The sequence below is a fragment of the Echinops telfairi genome, unplaced genomic scaffold, assembly GCF_000313985.2.
Source record: "Echinops telfairi isolate 266 unplaced genomic scaffold, ASM31398v2 ScPeMD7_7468;HRSCAF=8506_0, whole genome shotgun sequence".
Classification (NCBI taxonomy): domain Eukaryota; kingdom Metazoa; phylum Chordata; class Mammalia; order Afrosoricida; family Tenrecidae; genus Echinops; species Echinops telfairi.
Window position 1 is genome coordinate 36025251 of NW_022111369.1, and position 15439 is coordinate 36040689.

The window sequence follows — 15439 nt, forward strand, 5'->3', positions numbered from 1 at the left end:
TACTGAGCCATTTGCACAGTTTTATAATTTAACTGTTTGTTTCTTGTGTTATGTATCTACCTGTATAACTGCTTTATAATTTAACTTTATTTCTTGTGTTATATATCTATCTATTTTTATAAATGTGTGTGTGTGTATATATATATAATTATTAGCAATCTGGTTTAGTCTCTCTAGAGAACCCTGTCTAACACACCTTGTCTTATATGAAGGGACTTCAAAAAGTTTGCCAAAAGTTCCCATTACCTTTCAATTCAATTTTCCAAGAATTTTTGAAGGTCCCTTACTTTTTAAGCCCCTGTGAGTCGGAATTCACTCAATGACAGTGAGTTTGATTTTTTAGGAAGGTATTTGATGTCTACTCTATGACTGTTCATTATTTGTGCCTTTTATTTTTTGTTGTTTTTAATATTTTCCCGTATCTTTTTTTTAATCAATCATTTTATTGGGGGCTTTTATAACTCTTATAATAATCCATTCATCCATTGTGTCAAGTACATTTGTACATATGTTGCTATCATCCTTTTCAAAACATTTTCTTTCTACTTGAGCCCTTGGTATCATTTTTTTCCTTGCTCCTCCACCCTCTCACCCTCATGAACCCTTGATAAATTATAGATTATTAATGTTTTCATATCTGACGCCATCCCCTGTCTCCATTGACCCATGCTTCTGTTGTTCGTCCCCCTGGTTTGGGGGGTGGGTGGGAGTTATAAGTCACAGTACAATCAGTTCCCTGTTTCACCCCCTACCTTCCCCCTACACTCATGATATCACTAATCCCATTACTGTTCCTGATTTTCTGTGTCAACTTTTTCTTTGTCTGTCATTTTATTTTCAATATTTTATTATCACTTTGTTTCAAGTATGAATAAAAATTTCTAATGAGCTGTTATAATATTTTGCATTAATATGTTTCTAAAATGTCCAGTGTCAGCTTTCGAACCCAGTGTTCATCATTTTCTCCCTGAAGCCCTTTCCTCTTCTTAATTCTCCAACTAAACTGTGGCGGAAAACTCGTGTTCCTCTGTGGAGCATCCAGTCACCCTTAGTCTGAATAAAAGATCTAGCTATTTTACTGCTGGGTGACCTCCCCCCACCCCACCCCCACACACATCTCAGCCCAGGAGTTCTGGAACTGGCATGTGACTGCCGATGGCCACTTAGATACCACCTGCAGAACTAACTCATGTGGCCGAATTCAAAAAGAGAAAGAGGCTTTCTTTCAGAAGAGACGATTCGGAGCACAGGCTTTGAAATGAGCCACTTATCTAATCTCTGCCTGCCTCCGTGTTACCTGTCTAACAGTAGTCCCGATAGCAGGTGCTGTGAAGTACACTTTGGCTCCGGGAGACATCACGTGTATCCTGGTAGAACTTTGCTCACAGTTTTTAATGATTAATTTTTGTTTGCTTTTCAGGAGTAGTTCACCAAGCCTTTCTTCCATGGTATTTCTGGGTGGATTTGAATCTCCAAGTTTTGGGGTTAGCAGATAAGCAGGTTAACAATTTGTACCACCAGTAGAGAGAGAGAAGAAAACCACTGCTGTCAAATCAAGTGTAGCTCTAGCAGCCCCGTAGGACCGAGTAACCCGTACATCAAGAGGGCAGCAGACAATGCCATCTTGCTCCCCAGGAATGGTGGCTGAGCCGAGCTGCTGAGTCCGCTGTGCCCCCAGAGCTCCTCACGTCACCCCCAAAACTCTTACAGAAGAGTGCCTCTCTTATAAGATTGAAATTTGGATACTCTGGGTCAGTCTGTTGCACCAGACCTCTTTAAAGTGTGGAAAAGCAAGGCTGTTGCTTTGAAGACTAAGATGCGCTGACCTGAGCCATGATATTTTCAATCACCTGATATGCATATCAAAGTTGGACATTGAATAAGGCACCCAGAAAAAGAAGAATAGATGCATTTGAATTGCAGTTTGGGTGAAGAATATTGGAACTACTGCAGACTGCCAAATAGCAAACAACACTGTCTCGGAAGAAGTACAGCCACATAGCATCTGGGGTCTTAAAGGCTTGAAGGTAAACAAGCAGCCATCTAGCTCAGAAGCAACAAAGCCCACATGGAAGAAGCACACTAGTCTGTGTGCTCATGAGGTGTCAAAGGGATGAGGTATGAGGCATCATCAGAACCAAATATCATATCATTGTGAATGAGGGGGAGTGCAGAGTGGGGACCTAAAACCCATCTGTAGGCAACTGGACATCCCCTTACGGAAGGGTCGTGGGGAGACATGAGTCAGTCAGGCTGCAGGGAATCAACGATGAAACATACAACTTTCCTCTAGTTCCTAAATGCTTCCTCCCCCCACTGTCATGACACGAATTCTTCCTTGCAAGTCTGGCTAGACCAGAGAATGTACATTGGTACAGCTAGGAACTGGAAACACGGGGAATCCAGGGCGGATGATCCCTTCAGGACCAGTGGTGTGAGTAGAGATACCAGGAGGGTAGAGGGAGGGTGGGGTGGAAAGGGGGAACCGATTACAAGGATTTACATATAACCTCTTCCCTGGGGGGTGGAAAACAGAAAAGTGGGTGAAGGGGGATGTCAGACAGTGCAAGATATGACAAAATAATAATTTATAAATGATCAAGGGTTCATGAGGGAAGGGGGATCAGGGAGGGAGGGGAAAAAATGAGGAGCTGATGCCAGGGGCTTAAGTGGAGAGCAAATGTTTTGAGAATGATGAGGGCAATGAGTGTATAAATGTGCTTCACACAATTGATGTATGTATGGATTGTGATAAGAGTTGTATGCGCCCCTAATTTAAAAAAAAAGTACAGCCAGAATGCTCCTTAGAAGCAAGTATGGCCAGACTTCGTCTCACGTACTTTGGACAGGTTGTCAGGAGAGACCAGTCCCTGGAGAAGGACCTCCTGCTTGGTGAAGAAGCAGGACAGCGAAAAAGAAGAAGACCTTCCATAAGCCGACTGATGCAGTGGCTGCATCGATGGGCTCAAACAACAACTGTGAGGATGGCACCGGGCCAGGTAGTGTTTTGTCCTGTTGCACTAGTTGTACCGACTCGGTGGCACCTGACAACAGCAATAGCCTCCTGAGAGTGGTGTGAAGAATACACGTGTTGATAGACGTGAAAGGTTGGAGCAGTGCTGTAACACAGTAAGCAATATTGGTAATAGTATTGTTTTTATTTCCCTTTGCACCCAGATCTGAGTGGACAAGCCTCCGATGTTGGCAGCCCCGTGCTACGACTGGGTACAAAAGGATGACGTCAGCACAGGAGCGAGCAGAGTCCAGAGGAGCGCAGACCTGGGTCCTGATCAGCCGGCTCTATTTGAGTCCCTCGGACAAAACCAAGCTCACTGCCATTAGGCCATTCTGACTCCGAGTGACCATATAGGGTGGAGTAGAACTGCCTGTGTGGGATTTCAGGGCTCTTTGTGGGCACAGAAATCCTCCTATTTCTGCCAAGGAGTGGGTAGTGGGTTAGAACTGCTGACCTTGCCCTCAGTAGCCCAACTCACAAATCAATAAGCCACCGGAGCCCCTTCCCTTGAGTGAGTCAGTCCTAAGACTGATCATACCTAGTGTTTTCAGTTATCCCGACCTATTAAAGTTTTTTATGTTGTGTCAGCCAACTTGAGCCAATGATTCTGTGATTTGTATCAGAAAAATGTTATGATACAAATGCCGATGGTCAAAGTGCTCCAGGATATACATATACATCCTTGTTAGAAGCTAGAGGCTGTGCTGGGGCCTACCTTTTGAATTCTAACAGCAGCCCTATGCAGAAAGTGAAGCAGAACAAGGGGTGGTTGATGCTGTAGAAATAGTGGCTGTAGCTAAGCTGTCACTCTGTTATGTTTTCCTGTCCCCCGTGAATGATGCCCTCCCCTGACAGAGAGACAGGTCATCACAACCCAGCCACAGGCATTATGAATGCTTCTTGCCTCCTTTCCCCTTATCTGAGTTTTGGTTATGTTAGCATCACCGTATTAATGGCTTCCTAGAGGTCCAGTAGCCCACCTCACTCTCCCAGATAAATAGGAGCCCCAGAATGACACCTCTCAGTTGGAAACATTCCTGCCGAGCTGGGCTGCTAGCCGGAAGAAGCCGTGCTGCTCATAGGCCCTCCTTCTGTCGCTGTCAGTGTGGTTGCTAGATGTCATCATGTCGGCCCTGACCCGCAGTGACCCAATGCATAACAGAAGGAAACACTGCCTGGCCCCGCGCCATTCTCACCATCGTTCCTGTGCCTGAGCCCATTGTTGCAGCCACAGCGTCAGTCCATCTTGTTGAAGGTCTGCATCTGTAAGCCATCCAATACAACAAAATCATGTCTCTCAGTTTGGCTCCAGGTCGATTTTTCGGTCTCTCCGCACTGCGGTATAGAGTCTCTTTTCCCCTTGGGGTTGAGTAGAGAGCACAGATGGATTATGAGTCTGGCTGCTAACCACAAGGTTAGCCGTTGGAACCCACTTGTGGGTCTGTGAGAGAGAGATGTGGCCTTCTGCTCTTGTAGAGATTTACAATCTCAGAAATCAAAGAAGACAGTTCTATTTGTCCCTAAGAGTCACTGAGAGGCAGAATTGGCTCAATGGTAATGATTTGGGCTTTGGTTTGGGGAGAGATGGCCTGTGGTCCCTGTTAAGCCGATTCATGTGGTTGTTAATTGCTGGAGAAAGATGTCCATGTGTTAGTCTCCCCATATGTTCTTTGGGGTAAAATGGGTAAATTCCCTCAACCCCAGGTTCCCGCACCATGTCATAGAGCTCACCCAGTGTCTGAATAGGAGCAACATTCTTTTCTGTTCTTGCTTATGGCTTAGACTACAGCTCTAAGGATACTGAGAAACCATTGCTGAAGAACTAAAATCACCTCTACCACTTGCTCTGGGCAGTACCCCATGGAGGACCACATGGGTACTTTTTTGAAAATGGCAATGACCCTGAAACAGTCTAGTCCATGTCAGGAGTCATCCACATCCATCTTGGTCTTTTTTTTTTTTTTTCAGGGAATCAGTCATCAACCATGAAATCGACCTATTCTCAGCACCCCCAACTTCCTGTTTGCAAAGAAAGAAGCCAAACCAACTAGGTTGTGACCAAGCCACACCATTCTGGTACTTCAGTTACAGAAAAACCAACAAATTACTTGATGACTCTCCCACTGGGAATTTACCCTCCTTCTTGCCTATCTGTCTCCTTCAACAGTTAGCCCTCCCTGGAATGTTTCCTGAACAGTCCTGGAAACTGTCTACCTCCCTTCCTGCATTCCTTGCCTCATCTAGTAAAATATTTATGATTTCTCCTTGTGGGGTGCCTCCTTTCAGTTCTTCAAACCTGCTGAGTTCATGCCCATTGAGGGACTTTGAGCAGTCAAACAGGAGGCTCCTCCCCCTGTCTTCATTTGGGACTCTGCTTATGCATCTCTTCAGTGAAGCCTTTCCTGCCCACCTAGTCTAAGGTAGGGTCCCCTCCTGTCACTTCTTATTTCTCAGCTTCTTAGCAGTTTCCTTCAAAGGCCTTAGAATGGTGCGCAGCTATTTCACTCACTTGAATACTTAATTGGATTTCGTTTGTGTTTGTATGTGTTTTTCTTTTGTCTTTCTCTACTGGAGTGAAAGAAAATAGGCATATTGAGAGGAGAGACTGGGTTTGTATAGTAGGCCCTCAATAAATATTTCTCAAGTGAATAAAAGAAGAAGAAAATCAGAGACTAGACCATGAGACCTGGTGGGCTAATCGTATTTCAGTCAGAAATGACCGTTGGGTCCCTCTTAAACTGTTTCACTTGGGGAGGAGGGGATTGTTTTTAATAGCTGAAGAGTCAATTCCAACTTATAGGGCCCCTGCAGGTTCACTGGAATAAACTCTCTAAACTCAGGCTCGTTCACGTTTAACAGAGCTCAAGTAATGCCCAAATGCTTCGGCATTCTCGTCTATGGTTGTTGGAGTAGACTACAGCTCTAAAGACATTTTAATGCTGTCCCAACCCTTTGCTGGTCTAGCCCCAAATGTGCAGTCATGCTAATGAAAATCCCCATACCTCTCCTTCAAAGGGCTTGGCATCTAACTGGATAGAGAGGCAGGGTGATATCCTCCCTTAGAGAAAAGTGGTACACTGGGGATTCTGGAAGAACCTGAAAAACAGAGTCTTATCTAGATTCCTGGGTGTTGCAAATGGCTAATGCTCTTGTCTGTTGTGTTAGTCTGGGTACTTTAGAGAAACAAATCCATAGAAACTCGTATGTATACGAGAGTTTTATATAAAGGGTAAGTGCACATTAAGGAAACATCCCCACCCAGTGCTGCCCAAGCCCAGAAGTCCTACATCAGCCCTTATATCTGACACCAATCCACAAAGTCCTTCTCCATCTCACAAAACACATGCAATGACGCCGACTGCAGGAGGAAAGCCAAATCAGTGAATGTGTAAGCATCTCAGCGCTGGCAGGGGTCTCCACACGGCTGCTCCAGCACCCAGGGCTGCATCGGGATAGGTCCATTCGGCTTCTCCTCAGGGATGTCTTGTAGGAAATGAGCCTTGCCAGCTGAAGCAGGAACTGGCTAAGGCAGCTGCACCCTGGTCCGACCATCAGAAAGCAAGAGACCCGAGAACTAGAAAGGCAAGGCTCACTGAGCCATTTATCTCTCCACCCTTCAATTAACCACACATGTTTATCTGCCAGGTTGGCACAATAAACTTTAACTATCTCATCTGTTAACTAAAAGCTTGGAGGTTCAAATCCACCCAGAGGCACCTAAGAAGATAAGCCTGGTGGTCGACTTCAGAAAAATCAGCTACTGAAGCTTCTATGCAGCATAGTTCTGTTCTGACACATGGGTTGGAACTGACCTAGGAGACAGTGGTTTGGTTATCCTGAGGAAAGGAGAAATGATGAAGAAAGGAAACACATCTCTAATGCTTATCTCCTAAGTATCCAAGTTCTCTTCTGTGTTGATTTATCCTCATCACAATCCTTCAGCGGTGCTGTTTTTCAGTGCAAAAGCATGAGTGTTTGTGTTATAGCCGTCTGGTTCAAATGGCTGCTGGTTGCATCAAGTCAGGGCTGACTCATGGTGGCCTCCTGTGTGACAGAACTGTCCTGTGTCACCTGTGCCAATTTTTTGTGTAGTTTGCAGCCCGTTAGTTTGAGTGACTTCTAATGTGGAGGGATCATCTGCTAGCACAGTACCAGACCATAGTCGATTGCAATCCATAGGCTTTCCATTGACTGCCATCCATCACCAGGCCTTTTTTCTTAGTCTGCCTGGTGTGGAGCACCACCAAAACTTGTCCCCCATGAGTAAGCCTACTGACATTGGAAATACCAGAGGTATATGTTCCAGAATCACAGGAGGAAACAGTCCACCACAGTGGGACAAACCGACACCCTGTGGTGGTGGATTTAAAGTGCACTCACAATTGAACAGTTGAGAGGTCCTTGGACAAGTTACTTCATTTCTTCAGGCTCAGTTTCCACATCTTTCAATGAGGATGGATGGCAAGTACGCTTGTTCCAGGTATCAAATGATGAAAATGTGTAGTAACATAGTTGTCAAAGTAAAGCGGGTTTTGTATACCGTACTGGGTATTCAATAAATTACAGAGGTTTGGGTTTTGCTTTTTAATTAAAAGATGTACCCCAAATCAGCAAATTTGCAAAGAATTTGGTGCCCATTGTATAAGATCCTAAGGATATGTTCCATATATGATGTATGGTTTAATCCTATCTTCCAAGTTGAGACTTCTTCCAGGCCTGGGGTGATAAGTTCCACCTTGTTGGTTCAGTGTGGCACATATATGCAAAGGGTACTTCTTGCTTACTCTGGATTATTGCTGTTAGGTGCCCTGGAGTTGATTTGGGCTTACAATGAGCCCAGGTGACAGAGTAGAATTACCCCATCGGGTTCTCTCAGCTTTAATATTTAGGATAGCAGAAGGCCAAGTTCTCTCGTGGAGCCACTGGGTGGGTTCAAACCTCTACCCTGTCAGATAATAGCTGAACACTTAACCATTGCACCAGTATGGGTGCTAAGTCATTCACTAGCCACCTGAAATCAAATAGGACTTACTATAGTGATACTGACTTCCCTACTCAATGGTATGTGTGACTAATAGTTGAAGGCAAATTTTCCTCTCAAATACAAGTAAGCGCCAACATATCCCTTTTTCTACTTATCGCTCACCTCCAGGAACAACACCCTGTGTACACCTATGAAATAGGGGTTTAGGGTGTGAGTCACTCAAATGTACTGCTCAAATATCATGAAGGAAAACACAACTTGTTAGAGTCACACCACCAGGAATGAAAGCAATTTTAACGTCTGCTAAGCTAGCAAAAGTTTAATCAGCCATTCCTGAAACAATTGAGGGTTTTCTGTGCAGCATTATGCATCTCTGTGTGTATCTAATGATTCATTATATGAGCCATCTGCTTCCTTACCTCACCACCTACTTTCCCATATTTGCCACCTCTTAGAGTGTTCTAAGATCCATCTGCTCTCCTTCCATCCCTGCTAAGCCTGTTTACATGTCTCATTCTCGGCAAACTGCTCCTGCCGAGACCTCTCTGCTGTCCGTCTGGCTAACGCGTGGCGCCCAGACTCCACACCGCTGCCAGAGGAATAACCAGGTCGTTTTGTGGCACCCAGCTCTACAATGTCTCCCCGTGTTTACATGATACAGCTCTTGCGCTCGGAACATAAGGCTTAATAACTTGCTGGGAAGGAAACTTGACTATCTCTAACATTTTTGAGACCTGAGATCAACTACTCTATTTCGTGTATGTTTGAAGAGTGGCTCTGCGGAAGCAAGATGAGGCTTTCTGCTCCTAAAAAGACTGAACAGCCTCCGGGAAGGACTACTCTGTCCTGTGTCCAAAGTAACTCTATGGCAGTGCTTCTGGAAGCTCTACTGAAACTTGTTCAACATTAAGTGACAACACTCAACCCTCGACTGGCAGCTGGGTGCTAGCTGCTGCCCAGGAAGTGCATTGGGCAGGGGTTTGAGTGCAGGGTTATTGCATGAAAGGTGAGAATTGTACCATTCAGCCATCGTTGTGCCCTAAATGAAATCTAAAGAAAAAACCCAACAACCAAACTCACAGCGTTGAGTTGATGCTGACTTATAGCAACTGTATGGGACAGGGTCGAACTGCCCCTTTGAGTTTTGGAGACTACAACTCTTTACAGGAGTAGAAAGCCCCCTCTTTCTCGAGTGGAGTTGCTGGTGGTTTTGAACTGCTGACCTTACAGTTAGCAGTCCAGCTTGTGACCACTATGCCACCAAGGCTCCTAAATGAATTCTAGGAATAAATAAAAACAAGCAAGTTTTGAACTTTCATAAAATGTGAGTGGTGGTTGCACAATCATAAGTCAATTGTGTTTTTAAGGTCATGTAAAAGAAATGGAATGAGGTTAAAAAGCAGTGTCCGTGTTCTTCAATAGAAACACACACTCTGCATTCCACCAAGACTTGTTTTCTCTCTCTCTAGTCCCACCTCCTTTATTTCTCCACCTCAAACGTCACCCTCGGTGACTGCAGCTCTAGGAAACACATTTTAATTGAGACCATAGTAAAGCAATCCAGTGTCCTTGCCAGGCTAGATCCGGGTCTGCTGCTACCTGTGATTACTCTTGGAGTGTGACCGCTACAGTTATTCTGATTAAGGTAAGTGCCTCTCAAATGCTGTAAACCTTTTGTCTTTCTGATACTTCTGCTTTCAACAAGAAAAAAGGAAGAAAGGATCTTTTATGTAAAACAATAATAATGGCACAAAAAACAATAACCAATAGGGAGCCTGTTCTTAATGGGCACAGTTTCTCTTTGAAGTGATGGGGATTTGGGGGAAATAGTGGCAATAGCTGTACCCTCCTGTGAATGTAGTCAATGCCACTGAATCGTACAATGTAATCGTGATAATAAATGAATTGTGTGCTTAATATGGTCCCAACGGCAAATTATAGGTTATGTGTTTTAATCACCACTGAGTCCGTCCAGAGGAGGTGCCTTGGAAGAAAAATCTGTCAGTGATGGCTCGATTCGGAGGATGTTTTGCTGAAGTGACAAATGATGTAGAGATCATTGTTATAAAAGAAAGAAATCAAGATAAAAGTTTGTTCTAACTACAGGAAGCAGACTGTGGTGGTTACCAGGGATGAGGGGGAAGAAAGGGGAAGCGGATCAACAGGCGAGAGGGCAGCCCAGCGTTAGCTCAGATGAGATCATACTCTACCCCAGGGAGGAGAGACAAGGCAAGAGGAGCTGGGCAAGCCACTGAGAGGTTTGACAGGTTAATTAAATGGTTGTTGAATACAAGAATGATGATCCGAAATGTCAACCCCTGGATAAAAAGATTTTTTAAAAAATCAGAGGAGAACCCTGTAGAGGCCAGCTCTCCCATCAGGTGCGCTGGCCCACGTGGGGTCCCCGGGAGCCGGCATGAACTCAACTGTCTGCTGGGAGCCTTTGACGGCAATACTTGGGAAGCATTAACAAATAGCAGGTCAGGGGCCCTCGCCCCTCCACCAGAACAAATGGATCAAAACCGCTGACAGTGGGACCAAGTAGTCGGTATTTTATATTAAAAGATCCTTTGGGCTACCTTATCGAAGGTATCATACAGCAATTCTTTTTTCTCTAAAGAATGAACCAGGAAGCTAGATAAGTTCACATGAAACCCCAAGATGTTCCCTTGCGTTGCTTTATTGTCCCATGGGTGGATTTTAGTCACGTCTGCTATAAAAGCTTTTTAGGGTTATGATGTAGAACTGGGTGGCTTTGAGGAACCAGAGAATCGCTTGCTAAAACGGTCTCAGAACTGAGTTAGTTTCACGTCAGTGCTGTCGGACTGGGAGGGATCCGGAAAACCTGGATCTGGAAAACCTGGATCTGGAAAACCTGGATCTGGAAAACCTGGAGTCCCGATGGCCACACAGCCCAGCTTCTTCCTGCAAGTGCTGGCAGAAGGAGAACAGCCTACAGCCCCCCTCTGAACTCTTTCAGCGCTCAGTCCCAATCCCACATGTTCAGATACAACAAACAGGGTTTTACAATGATTACAGGAGGAAAGTAGCCGGGGGTTGTTTTTTACTTTTTTTTTTACAATGTCACAAAATGTGATTGATACTCGGAAGGCAGGTTCTACCGTGATCATTAAGAAATAATCGATACCTACATCTCTCTAGCGGCACTTAGGTCACCATCCCCCGAAGCTTCTTGTTCCCCTGTTTATCCAAACTGTGTGGTTACTAATCTCGCTGACCTTGCTTCCGTGTGGGAACATCCCTGCTGATTAAGCTTAAAAGGACTTTTTCCTGTAAAGGTAATGGGCTGTTACATTTTGGATTTTTAACAGTCAAAATCTTTAATATTTCTAGTTATATTTCTAGTCTTAATTTCCCCTGTATCACAGCTATCCCTTGGCTGCACTAGGGTAGCCTTCTTTTGGGGTGTGTGTCCTGGTGGTAGTTCATGATGTTTATTGTACTCATTTGCCTTTTGTACAGAAACTACTAGTACATTAGTCCTATGGCAATGCAGAGACGGAAACGTTCTAGAGCAGTGGTTCTCAACTTTCCTAATGCCGTGACCCTTGAATACAGTTCCTCGTGTTGTGGGGACCCCCAGCCATAAAATTATTTTCGTTGCTACTTCATAACGATAATTTTGTTACTGTTATGAATTGTAATGTAAATATCTGATATGCAGGATGTATTTTCATCGTTACAAATTGAACATAAGTAGGCATAGTGATTAATCACAAAACAATATGCAATTATATATTGTGAAATATTTGTGTTTTCTGATGGTCTTCGGTGACCCCTGTGAAAGGGTGATTCGACCCCCAAAGGAATCATGACCCACAGGTTGAGAACCGCTGTTCTAGAAACTCAGGTGCTTGGAAAGGGGCGGGGGCCGGGAACTGGCTCCAGAGAGCAAACAGACCCTCCCTGGTTTCTGATGGAAGCTTGAGAAGCAGCCATTGCCTTTGTTTCAGTGTGCAAAACAGGCCCCATCGCAAGTAGAACTGAGCGAGAACGTGATGAAGTCTTAAAAGAGACGAGAGCGGATGAGGGAGGCCACGAAATGTGGCTACAATAGTGTCCGAGGAGTCACAATTGGGAAGCAAGACAAATGGGGTATGGGAGCAGGGGTGGGGTGGGGGCAAGGGAAGCTCACAAAAGCAGGATTGGTGGCAGATCAAACACATCACGTTTACAAGTGGGACTACAAAAACTGGAACTGTGCCATGCGTGGGACACATCATGCATGGTGAGACAGAAGGGCTTACAAGATTTGTTCGGGGCCTTACGTACGATCAAGGTAGTTGGGGCGAGACTCTTGACTACGCAACCCCCTGCACTGTCCCCAGTAATGGGGCCTCCATTAAGGACACACCTAGGCAAGCCCTTAAGAGAGTGATTGCCTCTCCCAGGGTGAGGAGATGGGTAGAGGCAAGCCACTCCCCAAGGCATTCTGCCTGCCTGCGGATAAGATTATCTACATCCTAGGTTAATGGCTGGAGAGCTTTCAAAGGCGCTTACTCTATGTGTGAGGGCTCTGCAAATGGATGTGGGCTTGCCACCACTGCCATCTGCAGCTATCTGCAAATCGGGGTGCTCAGAATGTGAGCTTCAACACACCTCAGAGCAGCCAAATCTCAATGGAACCCAGGAGAAGGGGTGAGTGGCTACAGGCCATATGTTGTGAAATGATTTACCTCTTCTTACCACGACCTGTCTAAGATAGGTAAGGGAGCCTTTTCCCATCTGTGTCCTAATTAAAAACAAACAAAACAAAACAACAATGACTTTTAAGTCGATTTCTACTCACAAAGACTCCCTGTCCATCAGAGTAGAACTGAGCTGAACAGTGTTGGATTTTTTTGTTTGTGTTTTGTTTTTGTAGTAAGTAAATCAGCACGCCTTTCTGTCCAGGTTTGAGTAGACTCAAACCTGCAGCCTTTGGTTAATAGGGGAGCACTTAACCATCCGGGCCACCTAGCGACTGTGGCCTCATGTTGTGGTTGTTATTGGGTGCCATTGAGTCCGTTTCAACCCACAGAATAGAACAACACGCACACTAGAACAAACCACTACCCGGCCCTTCACCATCCTCACAACTGTTCCTCTGCCTGAGCCCCTTGTTGTAGCCACAGTATCAACCCACTTCCTTGAGGACCTTCCTATTTTTTGCTGCCCCTTCATGTGACCAAACATGATATCCTTTGCCAAGGACTGGCTTCTCCTGACAACATGTCTAAAAGATGCAAGGCAAAGCTTTGCTATTAGTGGAGAGCAAATGTTTTGAGAATGATGAGGCCAATGAATGTACAAATGTGCTTTACACAATTGATGTACGTATGGATTGTGATGAGTTGTATGAGCCCCTAATAAAATGATTTTTTTTAAAAACACCATAAGAACTTGAAAAAAAAAACCAAAATTTCCCTATCATTGCCTCTCAGAGCACTTTTGGCCATACCTCTTCCAAGACAGATGGGTTTGTCCCCATCTGACTCCTTTTTGTTCTCCAAACGCAAAGAGCATCTGAAACGAACATGATTTGCGTCCCTTCAGGAAGCCCAAACTGCCATTTGACAGGGTCTAAATCAAAGCGTTCAGAATTCTTTGGGGAAGGGTTAAATGGATGGAAATAGTACCTTCAGACATGTGTAGACCCAGATGGAGGACATGTTGAGAAACAATAGCTTCACATTTTGACATTTTGGTTAAATAAAGTCTTGGATGAGTTTGTAGCAATACGCGTTGACTTACCTTCATTCATCTAGTGCTATTCAAACAGTTACAAAGCATTTAAAAGAAACTTAAGCTAGGGGGAAAAAAAGACACCACATTCAAACATGTTCCACAGGGACCTTTTCATTCAGCCTTTTATTAACAGGACAAAGCCAAAACAAACAATGATAAATCATTGGCATGAGGGTCACTGTCAGCACGCACATGAAACAGAGGCTGATGGGGTTTGCCAACACAGAACCATGGCGGTCATTGCACTTGCTAGAGAACAAAGGAAATTATAACAAGACCAAGACTGGCAACAGGTCAATCCCTCAATGACACAGGCAGGACTAAAAGGTGGGCTTGGGGGAAGGGTCACAGCTGATTATGGGAATTCAACCATCTGGTGAAGGGGTGATTGAGTGAATGACTTATGATCATGCAACCGAGTCATAGCCATAAGGTAGCTACAATTCCGTGATCCCAGCCTGCAATTTAAAGTAGATAACATGTATGTGATTGGCTACTTTCAGTAGATGTCTTCATGTGAGCGCTTCCTCACTCTCAAACCAAACTCACTGCCACCTAGTCAATTCATAGGGAACCAGCATTCTAGTTCATTTATTTTTAACTAGTTAAGCTATTTTTAACCATACTCTTCCTGAGGACCCCTGGTGGTGGAGTGGTTATACACTGGGCTGCTAACTGTAAGGTCAGCAGTTCGAAGCCACCAGCCACTCTGCGAGACAGAGCTGTCTTCTCTTGTCAAGAGTAACAGTCTCAGGAATTCACAGGGGCAATTCTACCCTGTCCTATAAGGTCACTACGAGTCAGCATAGACTAAATGGCAGTGAGTGTGTTTTCTTCCTGAGGGCAAACTGCCCTCCCTGGGCTTGCCACAGACTTGGCTATGTGGTTTATGTTTGGGCCAGGTCCAGACTAGGCAGCCCCCATCTCCTCTCGGGCTCCTCAGGAAGATAAAACTTCAAGGCCCCTATTTCCAGCCCCTTGGAAAGATAAATGACCTATTGAAGTCTGCATCTTCTGCCCCAACATTCCACGGAGCTTATCTCTCCAGACCAAGGTTGTGCAGCCCCTGCCCCAGCACCCCAGGAAGCAACTTATCTTCCCAGGCCCTTTTGTATAGACCCTGTCCCAGCACTCCAGGGAGTAGGTTGGCAAACAACAAAGGCACTTCCCAGGGATCACAACCTGACTCAAGGTCCTGCAGCTGCAAGCAAAAAAAAAAAATCTCCCTTCCTGTTGTCAACGTGTACCTCCTTAGCCCTATATATCTCCCACTGCCTCACCGACAAGCTGCGATTTCCCTGAACTTACTCATTGGGTCTCAGAACCCCCCCTGGAGCTTGTTGGGTCAGGTCAGAACTAGGCAGCCCCAGTTTGGATTAAGCTGAAGCAAGTTTGGGCCCTGCACGTGCTTCCCTGCACGTCCCAGAGGTCAGCAGCAGTTGGTGCCAGTGAAACCTGATGTTCCCGGTTCAAAGAAAGCCTCCTGGAGTCCACAAGCAACTCTCCCAGTTTTCAGACCCCATATGCTAATTGCCATACATTCCTCACCACCCCTTTAAAAACCCTCGCCCCCAGCTGCTGAGCACGACTTCCCTGACCTGTTGGCCTAGGTCACGGAACCTCATCCGGGAGCTCCCCTAACCCCTAATAAAGCTCTTTCTGCTTCTGCTCTCCCTTGTCCAGTCACTTAT